Source organism: Carcharodon carcharias, chromosome 17 (assembly GCF_017639515.1).
Source record: "Carcharodon carcharias isolate sCarCar2 chromosome 17, sCarCar2.pri, whole genome shotgun sequence".
Classification (NCBI taxonomy): domain Eukaryota; kingdom Metazoa; phylum Chordata; class Chondrichthyes; order Lamniformes; family Lamnidae; genus Carcharodon; species Carcharodon carcharias.
This window is the reverse complement of record NC_054483.1, coordinates 84,666,459-84,689,657: the sequence shown is the minus strand read 5'-3', so window position 1 is coordinate 84,689,657 and position 23,199 is coordinate 84,666,459. Positions and strand designations below refer to the sequence as shown.

At 41.7% G+C, this 23,199-nt stretch overlaps 1 protein-coding gene across 3 annotated transcripts in view; it reads right to left on the bottom strand.

The window, feature by feature from the left end:
• ptprea (protein tyrosine phosphatase receptor type Ea) overlaps nucleotides 1–23,199 on the bottom strand; it is a 227,793-nt gene that overhangs the window by 168,386 nt on the left and 36,208 nt on the right. For all 3 annotated transcript variants that reach the window (XM_041209369.1, XM_041209371.1, XM_041209370.1), the window contains exon 2: nucleotides 17,309–17,628. The gene's annotated coding sequence lies outside the window, so the exon portion shown is untranslated. The remainder of the gene's footprint in view (nucleotides 1–17,308; nucleotides 17,629–23,199) is intronic.

The following is a 23,199-nucleotide window of genomic DNA, read 5'->3' as shown; positions in this document are numbered from 1 at the left end:
TAAATAGTTTTGTAAATGTTCATGTTTAAACTCTTCCTTAAGATTTCCAATCCAGGTCATCACCAGCTTAAAATATTAGAGAAAGTCACAACATGTGGTGAAGCAGATTGATTGATATTCCTCAAATCTGTTCTTACATTGCTTTTGTCCAAGACTGCAGAGTTCCATCAAGCCTAAAGTGCTTGGCTTTAGGTAATGTTTGCACAATAAATGTAGATAACAGTTATATGATGTTGAGCAAGGTTACCTCCGCTCCAGCGTTACAGCAGACCTCTTGACTTTATTTAAATCTTTACCTCTGACAGTGTCTGCTGAGTGGGTTTGGGAGTAGGAAAACAGGAACACTGAGAAAATACAATATTTTATTTATTTTTTAAAAATCGCAAGAAGAGATGGTAGAACATAAAAACAAGATGGTGGCTATTAACGGGGTCATGGCAAAGCTACTTAAATTGCTGACATCGATGGTGAGAAAGGCAGCCTTGGCATCTAATAAGCCGAAGACAGTAAAGGGGAAAACAATTTCTGAAGACCCAATTCCTACTTGGAATAGAATCAGATGCTATGCTTAAAAAGTTGGACCAGCTAAGAACCATTCTCATACAGTTTGAATGTTGGACCTATCCAAAGCTGAGAAAGCAAGTTCTTCCTGTTAAAATTATTTTCTTCGTAGAGTTTCCAAGGTCTGCACAGGAGCAATAGTGATAATTGTTTATTGTGTCATTCTCATGGTTTTTAAAAATGGCCAGGGTCATCCCCCCCCCCCATTTGTTATGCACAGGATAAAGCAATTGAACCATAGGTTTCAACTAGCATAGGATGAAACTTGTAGAACGTGCAGATCATTTTATCAATGTGGAGCTGCTTCCAATATGCTAATCTATAATTGTACAATAGTCTGCCACAGCACCACATGGAAGAAAACTGTGTAACTGGTTGCCATGAATATGTATTGAGCTCTTGCTGTTATTCAACAGACAGCATGAGAGTCAGAAATACTAGCAGGACCAGACGGAGCAGCAGGGTGTATTCTCTTTGGACATGCACAAATGCAAATGATACTGAATAACTGAAGTCAAACAGCAACGATCATATACGAAAATGCTCTTTTTTAAAAAGAGCACAGTGAGTGGGGAGACTTCATTTAAAAAGAGCGGTGAGAGCGAGGAGAGTTCATTTTAAATGAGAGTGAGGAACGTGAGGAGACCTCATTTTAAAAAAGAGCGAGGAGACTTCATTTTAAAAAGAGTGGGGAGACTTCATTTTAAAAAGGAGTGGGGAGAGTGGAGGCTTCATTTAAGAAAAGCATGGAGAGCAAGGATATTTCACTTTAAAAAAGAGCGGAGAGAGTGGGGAGACTTAATTTAAAAAGAGCGCAGAGTTGGGAGACTTCATTTTAAAAAGAGTGTGGAGAGCAAGGAGACTTCTTTAAAAAAAGTGATGAGGCTTCATTTAAAAAGAGCGTAGAGAGTGGGGAGACTTCATTTTAAAAAAGAGCGGGGATACTCGAGTAATTAATTAATAAATTAAATAAAATTCGATAGTGATGGCAGAATGGATGATGTGTTGCTGCTGTAGCATATTGGAACTGCTGGACACCAAGGTGATCCAGAGTGAACACATTTGTAGAAAGTGTTTGCAGCTCGAGGAAATTCAGATCCAAGTTGAGGAGATGGAGTCCGAGCTACAGGCATTGCGCCACATCAGGGAGGGGGAAAGTTATCTGGACACTTTGGTCCAGGAGGTGGTCACACCCCTCAGATAAGGTAATTCAAATTCGGTCTGTGATCAGGGACAGGAGGGTGTGACTGCAAGTGAGGAAAGTTTGAGGACCTAGGGGTAGCGTTCGAGGAGCCTCTGCAACTGTCCAACAGTTACAAGGTTCTTGCAAGCTGTGTGGACGAGAGCGGGAACTGCAGGGAGGATGAGTGAACAGACCACGGCACCATGGTACAGGGAGACATTCAAGTCTGTGGAGGAAATAGGAACGTAGTACTGGTAGAGGACAATATAATTAGAGGAATAGATGCTGTCCTCTGCAGCCATGAGCATGAGTCTGGAAGGCTATGTTGTCTGCCTGGCTTAAGGGCATCTCCTCGGGGCTGGAGAGGAACTTGGAGTGGGAGGGGAGGGATCCAGTTGTTATCATCCACATTGGTACCAAGGACATTGATAGGACTAGAGAGGAGGTTCTGCTGAAAGAATTTGAACCATTAGGAGCTAAATTAAAAATAATCTTGGGATTACTAACTAAGCCGTGGGTAAACTGGCATAGGGCAAATAAAATTAAGGAGTTAAATGCATGGCTCAAATATTGGTGTGGGAGGAATGGGTTTTGGTTCATGGGGTACTAACACCAGTCCTGGGGTAGGAGGGAGCTGTTCCGGTGGAATGAGTTTCACTTGAGCCATGCTGGGACCAGTGTCCTGGCGAACCGAATAACTAGGGCTGTAGTGGGGGCTATAAACTAAATAGAGTGGGGAAGGGTTGGAGAGGGGATATGTAGGTTTACAAAGCAAAAGGATATGGCAGCATTGCAGGGCGCTCCTCACACTCTGCTTCCTGTAAGGACTCCATTCCATTCTCTCAGTTCCTTCGCCTCCGTCGTATCTGTTCCACTGATGCCACTTTCAAAAACAGTTCCTCTGACATGTCCTCCTTCTTCCTTAACCGAGGTTTACCACCCACAGTGGTTGACAGGGCCCTCAACTGTGTCTGGCCCATCTCTCGCACATCCGCCCTCATGCCTTCTCCTCCCTCCCAGAAACATGATAGGGTCCCCCTTGTCCTCACTTATCACCCCACCAGCCTCTGCATTCAAATGATCATCCTCCACCATTTCCGCCAACTCCAGCATGATGCCACCACCAAACACATCTTCCCTTCACCCTCCCAGCGGCATTTCGTAGGGATCATTACCTCCGTGACACCCTGGTCCACTCCTCCATCACCCCCTACTCCTCAAGCCCCTCCCACGGCACCTTCCCATGCAACCGCAGAAGATGCAACACCTGCCTCTTCACTTCCTCTCTCCTCACCATCCAAGGGCCCAAACACTCCTTTCAAGTGAAGCAGCATTTCACTTGCGCTTCCCTCAACCTAGTCTACTGCATTTGTTGCTCCCAATGCGGTTTCCTCTACATTAGAGAGACCAAACGCAGACTGGGTTACCGCTTTGCAGAACACCTTTGGTCTGTCCACAAGCATTACCCAGACCTCCCTGTCACTAGCCATTTTAACACTCCACCCTGCTCTCATGCCCACATGTCTGTCCTTGGTCTGCTGCATTGCTCCAGTGAAGCTCAATGCAAACAGGAGGAGCAGCACCTCATCTTCCAACTAGGCACTTTACAGCCTTCCGGACTGAATATTGAGTTCAACAATTTTAGATCTTGAACTCTCTCCTCCATCCCACCCCCTTTCCGTTTCTTCCCCTTCCTTTTTGTTTTTTCCAATAACTTATATAGATTTTTCTTTTCCCACTTATTTCCATTATTCTTAAATGTATTTCCACCCATTGTTTATCTCTACCTTTTAGCACTTTTAGTATTCCCCCACCCCCACTAGAACTATCTGTACCTTATCTGTCCTGCTTTCCACTCTTAATTAGTACATTCCTTTAGATAATATCACCATCTTCAACACCTCTTTGTCCTTTTGTCTGTGACTTCTTTTGGTTATCTCCAACTATTACTGGCTGCTTGTCCCAACAAACCCACCCCCACCTCCTTAAACCAGCTTATATTTCGCCCCTTTCCTATTTTTACTTAGTTCTGTTGAAAGGTCATGAGGACTCGAAACATCAACTGTGCTCTTCTCCGCTGATGCTGCCAGACCTGCTGAGTTTTTCCAGGTATTTCTGTTTCTGTTTTTGCAGGGCAGCTATTTAGGTAACGACACCCAGAGTGTGACAGGAAGGGACAGAGTGTACAAACATAAAAAAAGCAACAAATAGGGTCAAAGGGGGAATAAATAGTAAAAAGGCAAAATTAATTGCTCTTTACTTAAATACACATAGTATTCGGAACAAAATAAATGAACTAACAGCACAAATAGAGGGTATAATCTTATAGCCATTACAAGGAGATCAAAGCTGGGAACTAAATATTCAGGGGTATGCGACTTTTCAAAAGGATAGATAGAAAGGAAAGGGTGGTGGGGTAGATTTGTTAGTACATGATGGAATAACAAATGATAAGAAATGATCTTGGATCGTTAGATGTAGAATCCATATGGGTGGAAGTAAGAAATAACAAGGGGAAGAAGACAATGGTGGGAGTAATCTATAGGCCTGCTAACAGTCACTATAATATAGGGCAGGGAATAAAGCAGGAGATAATGAGGACATGTAAAAAAGGCAGTACATTAATCATGGGTGACTTTAATCTTCTTGTAGATTGGGAAAATTAAATTGGCAGAAGTAATCATGAGCAAGAATTCATAGAGTGTATTTAGGACAGTTTTCTAGAACAATATGTTGTGGATCCAACCTAGGAACCAGGCTATTTTGGGCCTGGTAATGTGTAATGAGGCAGGTTTAATAAATGATCACAGAGTAGAAAATCCCCTAGGAAACAATGTCCAAAACATGGTAGAATTTAGCATTCAGTTTGAGTGAGAAACTTGGGTTGGAAACAACCGTGCTAAACTTAAATAAGAGTAATTACAAAGGAATGAGGGCAGAGTTGACTGGAATGGACTGGGAAAGGATTTTAGCAGAAAAGACGGTTGTTGAACGACGGCAGGTGTTTACGAAAATAGTTCATGACTCACAACAAAGATATATCCCAGTGAGGAAGAAGGATTCTTGGAAGGAGATAAACCAACCATGGTTAACCAAGGAAATTAAGGATAGTATCAAATTGAAAGAAAAAATATAAAACATGGCAAAGATTAGTGGTAAGACAAGGATTGGGAAAGTTTTAAAAACCAACAAAAGTTGACCAAAAAAAAATAAAGAGTGACAGTAAGAGCTTCTTTAAATATATAAAAAGGAATAGAGAGGCCAAAGTGAACATAGGCCCCTTAAAGAATGAGGCTGGGGAAATAATAATGGGAAACCAAGAAATGGCAGAGGAGTTGAATAAATATTTTGTATTAGTCTTCATAGTAGAATACACTAATAGCATTCCAAAAATACTAAATAATCAAGGGGAAAAAGTGGAGGGAGGAAATAAATACAATAACTATCACTAGAGAAAAAGTACTAGGGAAACTAATGGAGCTAAAGGCCGATAAGTCCCCTGGGCCTGATGTGTTGCATCCTGGGATATTAAAGGAAGTAACTACAGTGATAGTGGATGCACTGGTAAGAATCTTCCAAGAATCCTTGCCAATGTAACACCCTTTTTCAAAAAGGGAGGGAGACAAAAAAAAGATAATTATAGGCCATTTAGCTTAAGATCTGTCATTGGGAAAATGTTCGAGTCTGTTATAAAGGATGTAATAGCAGAGCATTTAGAAATGCATAATATAATCAAGCAGAGTTTCATGAAGAGCACTCTGAAGAAGTCATACAGACTCAAAACATTAACTCTGTTTCTCTCTCCACAGATGCTGCCAGACCTGCTGAGTTTTTCCAGCATTTTCTGTTTCTATTGCCAATTCCTCTAACATGTACTCAGTGAACCAACTATGTTAAAACTTGTGTAAATATTCCAACTTACCATTTATTGGAGAAGTTGCAATGGTACCATTTCATATTTTGTCAATCTGTATAAAAACATGTATGGTTGCACAGTCACCCATATAGAAACACAATAGATGGTAAGCGGCAGAATTGAGGAAACAATCACACAGCGGAGTGCATGATCAAGTGAAAAAATATAAATCAGAATTTGCTGGAGGGGGGTATCTCACATTTGTCCTGTTAGTTGGGCTTGTTGCTGGGCCCCAGCTCAAACGTTTTTGCCCACAAAGTTGCTGGGAGTACGAGCTGTTAATAGCAAGGTGAGGACAGCAAGGCATTTACGGTTACTTGGTTAACGATGGGACCAACAGTAGATGCCCTTATGTAATGATATTTAAGGATTGAAAAATAAACAGAGGAAGGACTGAGAAGGAGCATGAAATACAGTTAAATCAGGTATAAAAAGAGAAATAAAGAGAAGCAAACAAAGACTGGATTAGGAGAGGGAAAAGAAAGAAACAGAATGGAAAAAAACATTCTCAACCTCTGAAAGGAACTCAATTACCCAAGTCTAATATTGAGAAGAATGCACAGAAAAATTCTCAACTTGACAATGAGAAAACTGTGAAATTGTCATCGAGATTCAGAAATGTCATTGTAAACTATGACATTCTTAGACCTCTAAAGCATAATGTTGTTGATATACAGAAGATAGCAAGGCAGTTTAGAAATAAGAGGTCTTGGAGAAGAAAATTAGTCTACTAAAAAATATTGGAAAATACTGTTCCAGAGTTCTTTATTTTCCCAGTGAAGTAGCATAATTATGCAGAAATCTGGGAATTATCTGTATTTACAATCCTTTTTATCTTAAGCAAGGAAAAGTACTTGAATGTCTTTGAAATCAGAACGATGTCTTTTTTGTTGCCATGTAATTAGTGGTTCAGTTTTAGACTATTAGGTTTATTTCTCTATCCCTGTGGAATTTAATCCTAAAGTCAAAGGAGATAAGGAACAAACAGTTTTAGGAATCTCACGGTGAAGTGATGCTTCTTTCAAGTGCATTTTTAAAATTTCCAACAACTCTACTTAAAGAAATAAAGCTCCAGACTTTTAACTGGGCCAGAGAGGTTGACCAGTAATCAGTAACAACTAGCACATAATTGAAAGAATACTTACATTGTTAATTACCAGACTTAACTTTCTATGGCGCATTTAAGGGGCAATTAATGTGCAAATGTAAAATCACAAAATTCACAGAGATTAAGGACACAACACTGTTTTCACAAAGCACATAGCAGCCAGTAAGAATTGTCCAGCAACTCATGGTGATTCACAATTCACGTGGTTTATCTTCTTCACCACAGGTACTAGTTGATTTCCAATGGGCCTTATTTTCGAAGCAAATTCTGGGCTTCTATCTTTAGCATAACACAGAAATTAATAAAAGTTGTAATTCTTGGAGGTGGTAATGAGATAACCAAATGTAGTTATTTCAACTCTGACCAATAGTCCTCACTTGTGCATGTCAGATTATACCTTTCTTTTCTCTCAAAGGGATATGTAGACAGAGAATAAAATTAAGTACTGTTTGTTAGCTTTTAATGCAGGGATCTGCAAAATTAGTTTTGACTCACAACAGTGCTCTGATTTGCATTGATTATAACAGTACTAGACTGACATATGTTGTAAAATATCAAAGTGAATGCAAATACCATTTTCGTATGGTTAAAAACATACTGAGAAAGTGTCATGTTAGCCAGATGAAAATTGCACAACTGACAGCACATCTGCCCTTCCAAACCAGCAAACATTTCACATGGAATGCCAATATTGTTTATTTAATCCTACAGAAGGTGAACATTGAGTGGATGTGAGAATTAACAGACATCAGCACTGAATAATGTCATAGATACAACACTTAAATTTTGGATTATATTTGTGCATGAGCAGATCACACATTTGATGGGTAACAAATGCTGGTCTAGCCAGTGACATCCACATCCCATGAATGAATAAAAAAAAACTTAATAACATTCGTACATTCACTAATATTACTGAGAAAGCAGAAAGGTTAAAAAGTGCTGCAACATCAATGGAATGAACTGCATCAGAATATTCACTTGTGCTTAATATTGGGCTCAGGGCTTCAACAAGGCAGAAATTCATCTGGGCCCATTTTTGGGCCTAAACTTGGCACTTTGTGGGCAATGCAGAACAAAGCCGAGAAGCTGGAGGCCAGCCCAAAATTGGCCTTGGGTCCCATTTTACAACTCTGGGTAAACTGTTGGCAGCTGCTGTGTCTTCACAGGGAGTTTACCCTTCAGGAGGATGGAATTTTGGACTATTTATCTTGCCAAAGGGCCTCAGGTTATGTCCCAGGAGGCAAAGAGAGAACAAGAAGGGGGGCTGATCACAGCCAGCAGAAGCGCTTGGAGTCAGGAAGATATATGTATGCACACATCAATTTAATCAATATATTAATAGATGTTATAATAATAAAGCACTCACCACAGCTCAAGATCAGTACTTAATAACACATCCCTATTAAAATATGCTTTCAATCCCTGAAAGGAGCCCAATTATGTAAGTCCAGTAAAAAGAAGAAAACACAGAAAATTCTCAACTTGACTTTGAGAAAACCTGTGGGCGGAATTTAATGCCTACCACCCACATGTGCTCCCTCCCACCTCACCCCCACTCCCTCCCCCCAAGGTGAGCTCAGAGGCAAGGAATGCTGTTTACTTGGGTGTGAGGGTGCAGTTTGGGAACCCTGCAGCCTTCCCTCCCAATTAAGATCCAGGAGGAAAAGATGAAGTAAAGCCTTCCTGCCCTGAGGCTAACTGAAAGTCTTAAGTATCCATTGAAGGCCCACTTCCTGGAAGGCCTTATCCCACCGCTGCTGGTTGAATACCAGCAGTAGCTAAGGAACTGGCCTTCCAGGGAGTCCCCAGATAGAGGTGAGCATGGGCAGGATAGAGGTTGTGGGAGCGATTCAACAGTGAGGGGGCAGTTGCATGCAAGAGCATGGGTGACATTCAGTGGGCCCTCTTCCCGATGCCAGGTCCCTTGATTAGGGAGTCCAGTCAGCAAATTCGATAGCACCTCCCAAGAGGGAGGTGTCACTTGTTCACAGGCACTCTGTAATGATCGAGGGACCTGGCATCGGGAAGAGGACCAATGAAAGTCACCCATGCTCTTGCATCCAACTGCCCACTCACTGGTGAACTCCTCCCACAACTCCTATCCTGCCCATGCTCACCTCTATATGGGGATCAATTGTTGATTCCGCCTGCAGGTCCAAGCGCAATACCAGCTGAGCCCACCGCTCCTGCCGGCGCTACCAGTACTGGAGAGCTACCAGTACCTGATTGGCTAGCAGCCCTCAAGGGCTGGGTTTCCACCATACTGGAGGCTTGATCGAGTGGGAGGCCCAACATTGTCCAGGTAAATGCCTGATTACCTGGTAACTACATTGGACTTCCTGGAGAGAAGCGATGTGGAGTTCCCACCAGTTCTCCAACTGATGGATGAAAGCCCCATCGCATTCATTAAATTTCGCCATGTGAAACTGCCATTGACATTCAGAAATGTCACTGCAAACATTTAACTTCTCTGAACTCCAAAGCATAATATTGTCAATATATAGAAGTGCAGTAGAATGTCATCTCTGGTCAGTAATGAATTGCAAATGTGAAGCTTGGAGCATCCATAATGTGGTGCTTAAGAAGGATCCTAAGGGTAAGCTGGATGGAGAAAAATACTGAATGGGGCTGGAATAACAAGAGAATTCTCAAATAACATCAAAAGACAAATGGAGTTCTTCAGACATGTTACCGAGCAGGAGAGTTGAAGTGCCTAACCATCACCAGAAGGATTAACAGAAGAAGAAAAGCAAGAGGTGGACATAGGAGAAAGCAGCTAGACAACATGAAAGACTGGCTTAACCAGAATTCCAACAAGAAGGTCATCCATTATAATCGGAAAGTTTGAAAGACCATGGTCACCTATGTCAGACGGCATGGCACTTAGACGACAACTAGAAGCCATTTTAGAGAGAAAGGGCCTTGGAGAAAAAAATGAGTTCACTAAGAGATGCTGGAAAATGCTGTCACAGAGATCTTTATTTTTCCAGTGGAGAATCGCAATTGTGTGGAAATCTGGGCATTATCTGTATTTATAATCCTTCTTTCCCAGGCAAAGAAAGTCTTTTTTTGTTATTGCCATGTAATTAGTGGTTCATTTCTGGGCTATTAGGCTTCTTTCTTGATCCCAGTGGATTTAATACTAATGTTAATAGAGATAGGGAAAAGGTAGATATAGGAATCTCATGGTAAAGTGATGCTTCTTGATGGGAGAGCAGCCAATGAAAGACTAAATGGAACAACACAGAATCCTTTTTATTACTCCAAGAAATAATGTTCACCGGTTTATATGTTGGTGCAATTGATATATTTTCCTTTTAAAACGTGGCATTTAGAGAAGCAAACATTGTCAAAATGTGTGTTGGATTAGCTGCAATATTTATACGGCTGTTTCACATCCCATAAAGTTGACTAAATTCACTGGGCTTTTGAGCAAAGAACTATCTGATCAAAATCTGCTTGCTAATATAAATATTCATGGTACTGTTTGTATTATTTAATACTTCAAGCAGAGATCCACAGATCCTATGAATCAATGAAATCAAGAGTGGGATTTAATGCCCACTGCTTCCCAGAGGAGTGCTCGGAAGCAGAATGGGGTCTCTTTGATCGGATAGGATGGGGATCCCACCACCTTCCCGCTTCCGCCAATCAAGCTCAGGGTGGGAAGGGAGGAGAGTGCCTACTTAAGGGTCTCACCCTGTCACTGCTGGTATATAACCAGGGAAGCTGCCCAGCAAACTTTGTCGGGTTTGCCTACCAGGGGTGTCCGTCATTCACAGGCACTCAGCACCCAATTCAGGACCTGACATCGGAGGGGGGGGGAGGGCTGCCTGAAAGTCAACCCCTGCTGGCATTTCTGACCCCCATCTGGAGCCCAAGGCATCACCATGACAATAGCCATGTCATGAGAATTTCATATTCTAATTTTTTTCTGTACTTGTGGCTTATTAACATATCAGTTCTGTTATATTGAAAAGACTGAAGTCATTCTTTTCAGTCTCCACTCTAAACACCTTTCCCATAGCTACCAGCTCCATCACTCTCCCTGGAAACAGTCTGAGACTAGGCCAGTCTGTTTGCATCCTTGGGGTCATATCTGACCCTGAAATGAGCTTCCGACCACATATTCTTGTCATCACTAAGACTGCCTATTTTCAGCACCGTAACATTGCCCAATTTCACTCATCTCAGCTCATGTGCTGCTGAAACCCTCATTCATGCCTTTATAATCTCTAGACTCGACTATTCCAACATGCTCCTGGCTGGCCTCCCACTTTCTACCCTCAGTAAACTTAAGGTCATCCAAAACTCTTCTGCCCATGTCTTAACTTGTACCAAGTCCTGTTCACTTGTCAGTCCTGTGCTCACTCAGCGACATTGGCTCCCGATGCATGTCTCGATTTTAAAATTCTCATCCTTGATTTCAAATCCCTCTATAGCTTCACCCCTCCCTATCTGTTTAAGCTCCTTCACCATCACCCACCTCAGAGACATCTGCGCTCATCTGATTCTGACCTCTTGAGCATTCCTGAATTTAATTGCTCCACTGTTGGTGGTCATGGCTTCCGATGCTTAGGCCATAAACTCTGAAATTCTCTCCCTACAAGTCTATGCCTCTCCTCCTCACTTTCCTCCTTTAACACACTCATTAAAGCCTCTCTCTTTGAACCAGTTTTTGGTATCTAACCTAATATCTCCTTATGCGGCTTGTTTTATAATTCTCGTGAAGCACCTTGGCTCATTTTATTGTGTAAAAGGCACTAAATAAATGCAATTGTTATACATTAATAGAAATATGTTCTATACTGATGGGTCTTTCAGAAGTTAGGATTGGGAGCGATTACTATTTGCAATGGGCCCCTCAAACACACAACATTTGGAAAACTCTAATTCAGAGAAGTGGTTCATACCTGGGTTCACCTTGAACTCAGAAATGTAATAAAAGTACAGCCTCCTGGTGAATCCTGACTGACTCAGTAATGTAATTCATGACAGAACTTCAACACACAGCTTTAACAGTCCTTTCAAGAAACTCTTCTGACAAATTTTACTTAACACATTTTAGCCTGACAGGAATTCTGAAAGTAACACGGAACATGAAAGAAACATTTTTATCAGTCATGCGTTGTTATTTACTCAATTCTATTAATTCTGTTCCAAGTAACTTAGTGCAAAACACATGGCTCTTGGCTGTTCTTGTACAGGGATCACAGAATGTTAACATGCAGGTACAGTAATCAATTTGGAAGGCAAATGGATGTTAAGCTTTTATTGCAAGGAGTAAGGAAGGCTTGCTGCAATTATTAGACTGCAGCTGGAATACTACATACAGTTTTGACTGCTTTCCTAAGGAAAGATCTGCTTGCCTTAGAAGGTGTACAATAAAGGTTCACTAGATTGATTCCTGAAATGTCAAGTCTGTCCAAAGGGAGAGATTACATTGAATGGGCTGACATTCTTAGGAGTTTAGGAAAGAGGTGATCTTATTGAAACATAAAAAACTCTTGAGGACTCGACAGGATAAATGCTGAGAGGTTGTTTCCCCTGACTGTCAGTCAGGATTCACCAGAAGGTTGTACTTTTATTACACTTGTGTGAGTCCAAGTTGAACCCAGTATGAGCCATTTCTCTGAATTAGAGTTTTCCAAATGTTGTGCATTTGAGGGGCCCATTGCAAATAGTTATCGCTCCTGGGGACCCAATCCTAACTCCTGAAAGACCTATCAGCATAGAACATATTTCTATTAATTTATAACAATTGCATTTATATAGTGCCATTTACACAATAAAATGAGCCAGGGTGCTTCACGAGAATTATAAAACAAGCCGCATAAGGAGATATTAGGCTAGGTACCAAAAACTGGTTCGGAGAGGTTTTAATGAGTGTGTTTCCCCTGACTAGGGGCAGAATTCTCCAATTGGCAAGCGGGGGCGGGGGCGGGGGCGGGGCCCGCTCACCGACGCACAGTGACATCGGGCATGCATCCTGACATCACTGCACGTCATTCAGATTGTCAGTTCGGCGGGCGCATAGCCGAGTCAGTTACACGCCCGCCGAACTATCAAAGGCCTATTAAGGCCTATTATTTTTCCTTCCTTTATTTAAACTTACACATGTCAAACGGATCTCCCTGAGGTACCTCCGTACCTCAGGGAGATCTCTGCGCTCTTTTGCACACATGCGTGAAAGAGCACAAGGAACCACTCAGGGAGTCGCCCCCCCTCCCCCCCCCACCCGCACAGGGAGCACACAGCGCTTCCAGGCAAGCATCACGATGGATGGGGTGGGGGGGGGGTGGATTTTTCCCTAGGAGGCTTAGGGTTGAATTTTTGTCATCAGTGTGGGAATCATGAGTCAGGCCATTTCTCGACATCACGATCCAGACTCCTAAAAGTCAGCCCACTCACTTGGTATTTTTGTCTCCAGGCGTTAGATGCAGGTGGGAATTGGGGCTGCCGCCTCCTGAGGCAGGCCATCAGCAACAGAGGTGGGCAGATGGCAAGGCTAGCAGGTTAGAAGGGCCGCCTCCATTTACATCGGGACATCGGACTAGTTCAATTCATGGTTGTTGTGCCTCTAGCCCTCACATCTCACCCCCTCCATGTTCTCCATAATCTCCCACCCCCCTTTCATTACCTCAGGCCCCTTCCATGCACCCCCCCCCCACCCCCTCACCACCCCCTCCATACCCAGTCTACCCTTAAGTACAGAAGCAATGAGCTGTTGCCAAGCCTGCCTGGAGCACTGGCCCCTCGATAAGCCAGAGGGAGGCCATCTCCAGACAGCTATACTCTCCCCCATTGCTGACTGGAAAATCCTAGTCAACCTCCATTAACAGGTCTTAATAGGTCTTTAAATGGGTCAACTGGCTACGTGTTACTCACCCTTGTTCCCATCCCTAGCAGGGGTTAAAAACCCAGTCCCTTACCTGAAAACTTTTAAAAGAGACTGTTAACGGGTAATCTTGTGGTATTGGTAATGCTCTTGCTGCATGATCTTCTGAGAGAGGCAACTCCTTGCCAACAAATGATTTCTTTACTAGTTGGTCACCACTTACACATTTTAAGAAATTATGTGTGTTACTATTGGTTACTATCTTTGACAATATCACGGTTGAGCTGAAAGAGTGAAAGTGTGGCTGGTGAACTGACACCATCAACTCATTTTTTAGTTGTGATAAACGAATAGTTGTGTTTATATGGTCATGGTTTAGTTCCTCCAGGATCAAACAGGCTACGTGCCAAACACTGATCTAACAAATCACAAAATCACTGGCAAAAATCTATATTTCACGTTGCGACCTTTCAGATCCCCAAAACACACTTCTCAGTCCCCTAGGGTCCTATGGTCTCCTGGTTGAAAACCATTACTCCTATTGCTTTCTACTTTCAGACTCACTTAAAAAATAATTAATGGTTCTGGTTTGAATATATTGCTAGAATTTAAGCTTGACAGAAGATCAACAAAGTGTTAAATGCCAAATTCCAAATGAAAACACTTCATATAAGTCATGTCCATAATATTGGTTAAAGTGTTTTCCACAGCTTGTTAACTATTCAAGGAATGTACATGTCACTTTATTACAGAATTGAGGTTTCAAATTTAACTCCCAACATGTAGATAGACACATCAGACGATCCCTGATGCATGGAAATTAAGAGCTATATTTTCTGATTGGTGACATTCACACATAAATGTTTAACATGCTAATATTAAATTCTTCTCCATCCATTTTCAGCAGGTGCAATCCCATCTATTTTAAAAGGGCTAAACGCCTGTTTTAAAATATTGCAAGGGAATGTAGTACAGACATCATAAAGAAGCTCCACCAATCAGAAAATATAACTCAGTTTACTGAAGAGAAAAATATATTTGACTTAGATTAGATTTGTTGGACTATTATATTTTTAATCAATCTCAACTTTCTCAGTTTGGCTATGATAAATTACTACCAGTTTATTTTAAGAACTGTGGCAGAAACACATAAAAGCAAAATGATTTTTGCTTGATAAAACCTAACATTAGTATAGCACAGAAGCAATGATCTATTCCACGCTGATCAGCTCACCGTTTCTAAAACCAAAGACACAATTTTTCCAGTGGTGGGAATCCTTGCTGATTGCAAATATATACGAGGACATTGTGTGAGATTCATCAGCTTTGCATTTTATCTGAGCTTTCTAATACTTGCTGGTGCTGGGTGAATTACTAGGAATTCTACAATACGATTTACATCCTTTACAGTAGAACTTTCATTACGCTTAATTTTCCTTAAATTCCAGAAGAAACAACATCTTATAGTTCTTCTGTTTACTGTATAATGGAGAAAATAATTCCCAATTTGTGTCACATGAAATGATACCATTGACTACAGGAGTGGGAACACTTTATGAGTTTGGCTGGAATTCAGTGGCAATATTTTTAGCAAACGCATTAACCAATTGCCTAAATGTACCCTTTGTCTTTCTACCTATCTATTCATCTCCTCAAAACCTCTCACTTTAATCATACTTTTAGTCATTAAGAAAGATCTAGTTCTTTTGCTACTATTCTCCATCCTTTTTCCACTCTGTCAAACACTTAGGGACATTTATGATATTTAAAGGCGCCATTTCAAATGCTTATAAACTACAACATAATTTTAAGGCCTTGACCCAACATTTCTGCTCATTGTGTTAATGCTCTTAGTGCTGGATTGAATGAATGCTTTCCTGATCACAGGTGCAAACAGACAACAAGAAAATGAACAACAGTCTCTGCTTCCCTGGATGATACCACAGTACCTGTGTTAGAGCTATAAAGAGGATGGGAGCTGCAGCAGGGTTGCATTCCAACAAAGAATTTCTCCACGTACTGAATGAAACAAAGATGAGGTGAGGAAGAGAACTGCACTTGCTTCTGCACAATTTTTTAAAGCTTTATTTTACTTTTTTGCACGAAGGAAGACTGTATGCCTTTGTGACGTTACAACAGCTAAGAAAGCGTTTGAATTTATTTGGTGGTGGGGGGGGGGGGGATGTGGTGCGGTTGGTGAGCTTCAGAGGGTTGTTGATTCATTTCCTTTTAAAACTAACAGAAGCAATTCAGAAAAAAACCATGAGGCTGACCCCTGGCATCAACAGATTGAGTTATGAGGAAAAACTGGTGAAACTGGGGCTCTTCGGTCTTGGAAAGAAGCACATCAAGTGACTTAGACAAGGCAAGATCAAGCAATGCTTCCAGGTAAGTCACTCCATGACAACAAAGCAGCATAGACCAAAACTGGTAATGGGATAATTTGGGATAGAGGGCAGCAAAAATTTCATTATGGACATGGAATGTTCTTCCAGATAAGGTAAGCAGGCGAAAGGCTTAACGTCAAATCATAGTGAGATGATGTAATGGTGGGAAAAATATAATGCATCTTTTTTAATGACTAAGCCTGGAACAGCCTCCCTAAACAGTATTTATCTGGTGATCTTGTGAACCACAAATGTCAATGGAACAGAAATGCACAATAAGATGTGTTGTATTCTTCCAGTGTCAGTTTTAGCTCTGGATCAGCAAGTCACAAATAATTGCTTTACTACTGGAAAAATTGCATCTCTCATCGAGCTTGTTACAAAAGACTAAAAAGCTCACCCTCGTGCCAATGAAGGATGCATGTATAGAACAGATTGTTACTTATTATTTTTGAATCCAAAAATAACAAAATTAGGATTCTTGGTAACCTTCAACCAAAATGATTAAGCATTTGGGGATAAAATTCACAGCTCCGATTATACCCCACCCAACTTTCTGTTCCATTAAAGTCAATTGGACAGAAATTCAGGCAGTGATTAAAGTGGGCTGCCAGTTCAGTATTGTCGATTTCGCCTTATTGCTTATGTCAAATTTTACCCATGCTGAACCTTGGCACCTAATCAAAAATATATTGTGAAGAAAGGAGTGGATGAAAAGATTTAAATATTAAATATTAATAAATAGTTAATATTAAACCTAGGGAGCATGATTAGATACTTACATTGATTTAACAATTAAATAACACATACTACTGCTACACCTAGGTTTAGCATAGCAAATCCCTTCAAATATCTACAAGTATTTTAAATCCAAGGCAGACATCTGAATAACAGAGCCATGACATGAGCCAAATCAGCAGGATGAATGAACATATTATGTTCACTTGAATTCACCATTTAGCCCGTTATCTCATAAAAGTAACAGATTCTGTCTTCCCATTTTCACATGAATAAGGCATAATTTACATTTCACTGCACATTCCATTTAACCAGTAAAATACACATTGTATAATGTCTTCAGTTTTCTCAAATTCACAAGCTCTAAAAAACACAATTTTAAAGCAATCTCTGTCTTGCTGGATTATAGTTTTACATATGCAAAACAAAGCATCATTCTCAATTACACTCAGTATCATATACTGTGACATTTCCAACGCATTACCACATTTCTATTAAAAAAGTGTGTTGCATTAAATGATCTCTAATCACCCCAAAGTAGAAAATAATTGAGGCATTAATTAAAAATACTTACAATTAGCTGTGGGTTTCAGATCACGAGACTCAAACAAAGGCTTCTTCTAAATTCATAGTTAAGAAATCTTCTTTTCAGATCTTTCTTTCCCACTACAAAGGCACGTTTTGCATTCTCAGCAATCCTTTGTGAGAAAAGACGGAAGTTCAGCTAAAGCAGGTATTCCTGTTTGCATCTTCATTATGAAGAATGTAGCATCAGCAGTACATCTCCCTGTCAGGTCAAGTTCAATACTGGAAAAGCCAGTGTTTTGTTTATTGCTCCTAAGCAGTTCGTGATTCTGAAATTAGTGGAACCATCTAATTGATTCTGAATTCCACCTGAAAGATAAAATTTAGTCAGAATTAATTCATTCCAAGTGAATCTGGAGAGAAAATAAATCTAATCAATTAGATCAATGTTATCCACAACTACTTTGTTTTTGGGCTCTAGACTGTGAATTTACTCATGCAATCAAAGTCACCGCTGAAACACAGGTGTAGAATTGCACCCCAAGCAGACAACGGGTGGTGACTGGTGGAAAACACCAGCTGACTGGCTGATAGTGCCGGCAGGAAGACCCATTCCGTTTTGAGGGGCTCATTAGCCCACGACAGTGGGGCTGCAGACCCCAAGTGAGTACCCATGGCAACACTCCATTTAGAGGCTGCTGTGTATCAAATAGTCCATTCAGCCTCTAGGCTGCAGGAAGCTGGGTCCATGGAGGGTATCGCATTTGGAGAGAGGTGAGAAGCCAGAGTGGCAATGGCAGGGTGGTTTCATAGAGTGTGTGGCGAGGGAAGACTCCACTTCAGCCGATACTAGGCAGTGGATGCACTCCACCCAGCTCACTCCCAAAGTAGCAACTGGATTCTATAGATGTTAGAGTATCCAGATTAGCCTAAGATTATTTGGCTATCATTGGGTTCAGGTAGGGATCCTGGGAGGAGAATGGCACTGACATGGGAAACGAGCAGTAAGTCCTTGGCCACAATATGTAGCCCTACCACCATCCTTCCTTCAGGCTGGATGCTCGAAAATTCAGCCCATACAGAGAAATCAATGTTAGTAAATCTATGCAAGGTCAGACAACATGCAACCAATCGACCAAGAGAAAAAGCAATAAACCTCAAAGAGCTGAAAACAAACAAGGCAATGGCAGAAATATAGCTAGTTTGAGACCTAAATATTCCCAACAGTTTCCATGGTGATGCTGCAGTACAGTGCCTGTTATTTTGGTCCTCTCTGCAGTGGTAATGAGATTTCAGAGAAGTGGTGATTTAAAACCATCATTCACTTCATCAACCACTGTTCTTTGTTCAAGCTGCAAACCAGTTTTTCCCGACTTAACTTATATGCAGCAGGGGAGCATATTACATATAGTCAGATCACAAGACTCAAAATGGTCAATCGTTTCTTCAACTTATAATCTTCAAACTGTTTAGGACCAAATTTAAATAGCATTTCATGAATACCGCTACATTTTATTTTAACAGGAGGAAGCAGTATAAAATATAAAAGACACAATGATCAACAGAAAATATTTGCAGAAGTATACATCTGCCATTCATAATAGGTGAATCAATACTACTCCCTGCTTCTTCTAAAAAGGACACAACAAACACATTCTTGTAATGGTTTATTACTGTTTGCTGCATGAGAACTCGTTTCAAAACAAGCGCTCCAACATTGAAAGTTTTACGATTAACAGAACTTTTTATAATGGAATGAAATTCAAAATTTCAGGGTTTCACACTGGGTAGGAGCAGGTTGGCTGTTGTCATTCAACACCACCCCCAACCCCCGACTAACTAGTGTCAATAAAGCCCCCAATACTTTAAAAATAATGTTTTAAAAACTCATCACAAGATGGCTTCCCAATTGAGGTTGCAAGCTTTTGAGCGGTTTAAATTTGCCATCAATCCATTGCCTTTCAGCACCCCCCATGCCTTATGGAGCCTGTTTTTGATCTAATTATCTTGAAAGTCATGACTCATACTTGGGAACAATGTTCTGGGTGTTGGCAGTCCTGTCATTCCTCACCCAAGTGTAAGCATGGATGGGAAATATCTGCATTCAACTATGGTGGGAGTTTACCCTGTATCAGTCTTCAGCCAACAACCACTGACTGTAATAACTCGAGGTGGAACAGGTTTGGTGCAGAAAAACGTAACTTTTATTGAGGACACGTGAAACAATGCTTACACACTTGGTGCCCTCTGTCTACCAGGAACCACTTCCCTTAGGGCTGACCCACGGTTGATAGACAGGTGGGAGGGACAACCAATCCGATTACTACATTTCCTCCCCCTTAAGTTTCTTATATGTTTACGACAACTTGTCTGAAAACTAACAAAACATTTGTAATCTCTCTTGTCTTTAACTTCTTTTGGCAATCACTTCTAGGCTATGTCTACAAATTAAGTCTCTGAGATGCTCTGTGGGGACGGTTGGAGTGACACAGCCTTTCTGAGGGAGGTTCTGGAACAGGAACACTGGGGTCTTGAGCTGCACAGACAGATGCGTCATTGGAACTGGATGGTTCTGTATTCATCAGTTTGTTGGATGTGTTAGAAATAGCAACTGTAATGCGACCACACACTTCAGGGGTTGGCAGCGAAATATCAATCACAAGTTGATCTGGCATTCATTAAGATGTCTCTCATGTTTGAATGTGATCCACATGTTTGCGCATTACTCTGTTCTCAACTTGAATTCAAAATGATAATGGACCTGTTTCTGAAATAATGGCTCCTGGAGTCCAGCACGATCCACTTCCAAAGCCACGCACGTACACAGGGTCTCCTACTTTGAATGTACAAACACTGCTGTGTAAGCCGTGGCTCAGTTTCTGAATGGTTTGATTCTGTCTCACCTTCCCCTCCAAATTCGGAAATACCAAATCCAAACACGTGCACAAGTGATGCTTCATCAGCAGCTCTGATGTTGTGGAGCCTGTAGTAGTCTGTGGTGTTGTGCAGTAACTCAGAAGGAACCTGGAAAGACAAGACTCCAAAGTGCCTCCAGACAACTTCTTCATACCGGCTTTAAAGGTCTGGACAGCTCTTTCAGTGAGATCATTTGACGAATGATGCCAGGGAGCAGTTGTTATATGCTGGATACCATTCAGGTCTGTGAACCTCTGAAATTCGATGCTGGTGAAAGCTGTTCCATTAATCTTAGGCAAACCATGTAAACTAAAGGAACAATGCAGCTCCTCAATAATTGCAGCTAAAGTTGGCATTTTTACCTCATAGACATCAAGCCACTTCGAATGTGCATCGGTGTTGCAATAGGAACATGGTCCTACATGGTCAATATGCAGTCTGACCCAAGGATAACCAGGCCATTGCCATGGGTGAAGAGGAGCTGAAACAGGTAGCTTCTGGTGTTGCTGGAAAAGGGAACAGTGTTCAACCATGTTTTCCATGTCACTATCTATTCCTGGCCACCAGACATAATTACGTGCCAACATCTTCATCCTTGACATGCCTGTGTGTGCGCTGTGGAGCTCTGCCAAGACTGACTCTTTGTCCTGGGAAGGGACTACAATTCTGGAACCCCACAGCAAGATTCTGTCCAGACAACTCAGTTCAGTGCTTCTGGAATAAAAGGGATGCAGGTGGTCAGGCACAAGTGTACTTTGCCAGCCTTGTAAAGCAAAGTCTTTGACTTTTGACAGTATTAGGTCTCTACTCGGTCAATTCTTGATCTGTTCAGCACGTGCAGGTGATAAATCCAAAAAATTTAACAACACTAACTCTTGTGGAACGGGCATGTTAGCAGGGCTGCCAGGTAATGGAAGATGACTGAGTGCGTCTGCATTGGCTATATGTGAGCCAGGGTGGTACGTGAATATGTACTCATAAGCTGATAGTGTCAGGGCCCAATGCTGGATTCTTGCTGAAGCTAAAGGGGGAATAGCTTTGTCTTCACTGAACAAACCTGTCAGCGGCTTATGGTCAGGCACGATTGTAAAATGTCGCCTGTGTAGGTATTAGTGAAATTTCTTGATAGCAAACACAACTGACAGCCCCTCTTTTTCCAGCTGGGAACAGCCCTTTTCAGTCTGGGGAAGTGTTCTTGAAACGTGGCCGATGGGCCTCTCTGACTCATCCTCCATTTTACGTGATAGTATGACTTCTATGTCAAAGGGAGAAGCATCACAAGTTAGCACTTGCTCTTTAGCTGGGTCGTAATGTACCACCAACCAAGATGAATGAAGCAGTTTCTTTGCTGCTGCCAAGGCTTCTTGCTGTGAACCCCATGACCAGCGATGGTTCTTCTTCAGCAAGCGCAGTGGACAGATTAGGTAAGAAGTGGCTGTAATAATTTATCATCCCTAGGAATGATTTAAGCTCTGTCACATTACAGGGTGTTGGTGCATCTTTAATGGCTTGGACCTTGTCTTCAACAGGATTCAACCCCATAGCGTCCACACTGGGACCCAGGTAGGTTACCTCACTGCCTGGAATGTGCATTTTTCTTGCTTTAAACACACATCTGCTTCCATAAATCTTCTCAGCACTTTCACAAAGTTGGATAAATGTTCAGCTTCAGTCAGTCCAATGACGAGGATGTCATCTAAGTATACAACCACACATGGAAGTCCCTGCAGGAGACTCTCCTGAAAAACAGCACGTGCTGAGGAAACTCCAAAAAGGTAATTGAGTGTACTGATAGTGGCCTTTGCGAGTATTGATTATCAATATTCCTTGAAGTGCTGTCCAATTCAACTGTCGTTAGGCATATCGCATGTCTAGTTTTGTGTATGACTTGCCTCCTGCTAACTTGGCGTACAAGTCATCGATTCTAGGAATGGGGTATTTGTCTGTCAGTTTGTAGTCATCACATAGACGTATGGTCTGGTTGGGCTTGACAACTGGAACGATGGGTGCGGTCCACTCAGAAAACTGGACAGGCTGAATTATTCCCAGGTTTTCTAACCTGCGCAACTCTGCTTTCACTTTTTATTTTCGTGAGTAAGGCACTGGTCTGGCCTTGAAGTAACGTGGTGTTGTGGGGATGGACGTGTATTTTAGCTTGCATGCCCTTCAGTTTTCCCAATTTGTCTTGAAAAACTGTGTCATATTTCTTCAAGGGCTCTGGAATTCCATCGGACTTCAAATGGAATATTTCTGACCAGTCAAGTTTTATTTTTCGCAGCCAATCTTGACCTAAAAGGCTGAGCCCTGCTCCCTCTACAATCATCACAGGAAGATGGGCTATCTGCTGTTTGTAGCTGACTGGAACAGCAGCAATGCCTTTGACATGAATGGGCTCTCCAGTGTAGGTTCTCAGTTTGGCAGACATGTGCTCCAATGTCAATGGCTAACTCCCTTCACTGAGGTACTTGAACGTGTGCTCCCCAACAACAGTAGCTGAAGCACTGGTATTCATCTCCATCTGCAATTGCTTGCCATTCACCTGCACTGTTACTGGAATATAAGAACATAAGAAATAGAAGCAGGAGTAGGGCATTCGGCCCCTTAAGCCTGCCCTGTCATTCAATATCATGGCTGATCTTCCCCAGGCCTCAGCTCCTGTTTCATGCCAGCTCCTCAAAGCCCTCAACTCCCCGATATTTCAAACATCTATCTACCTCTTGTTTAAATACTTTCAGTGATCTAGTCTCCACAACTCTCTGGGGCAGAGAATTCCAGACATTCACTACCCGATGAGAGAAGAAATTCCTTCACATTTCATTTAAAACTGAGTGTCCCCTTATTTTGTAACTATGTCCCCTAGTTCGAGATTCCCCACTAGTGGAAACATCTTCTCAACATCTACCCTGTCAAGCCCCCTTAGGATCTTGTGCGGTTCAGTAAGATCACCCCTTATTATTCTAAGCTCTAATGAATAAAGGCCTAACCTCTTTAGCTGTTCTTAATAAATCAACACCTTCATCACAG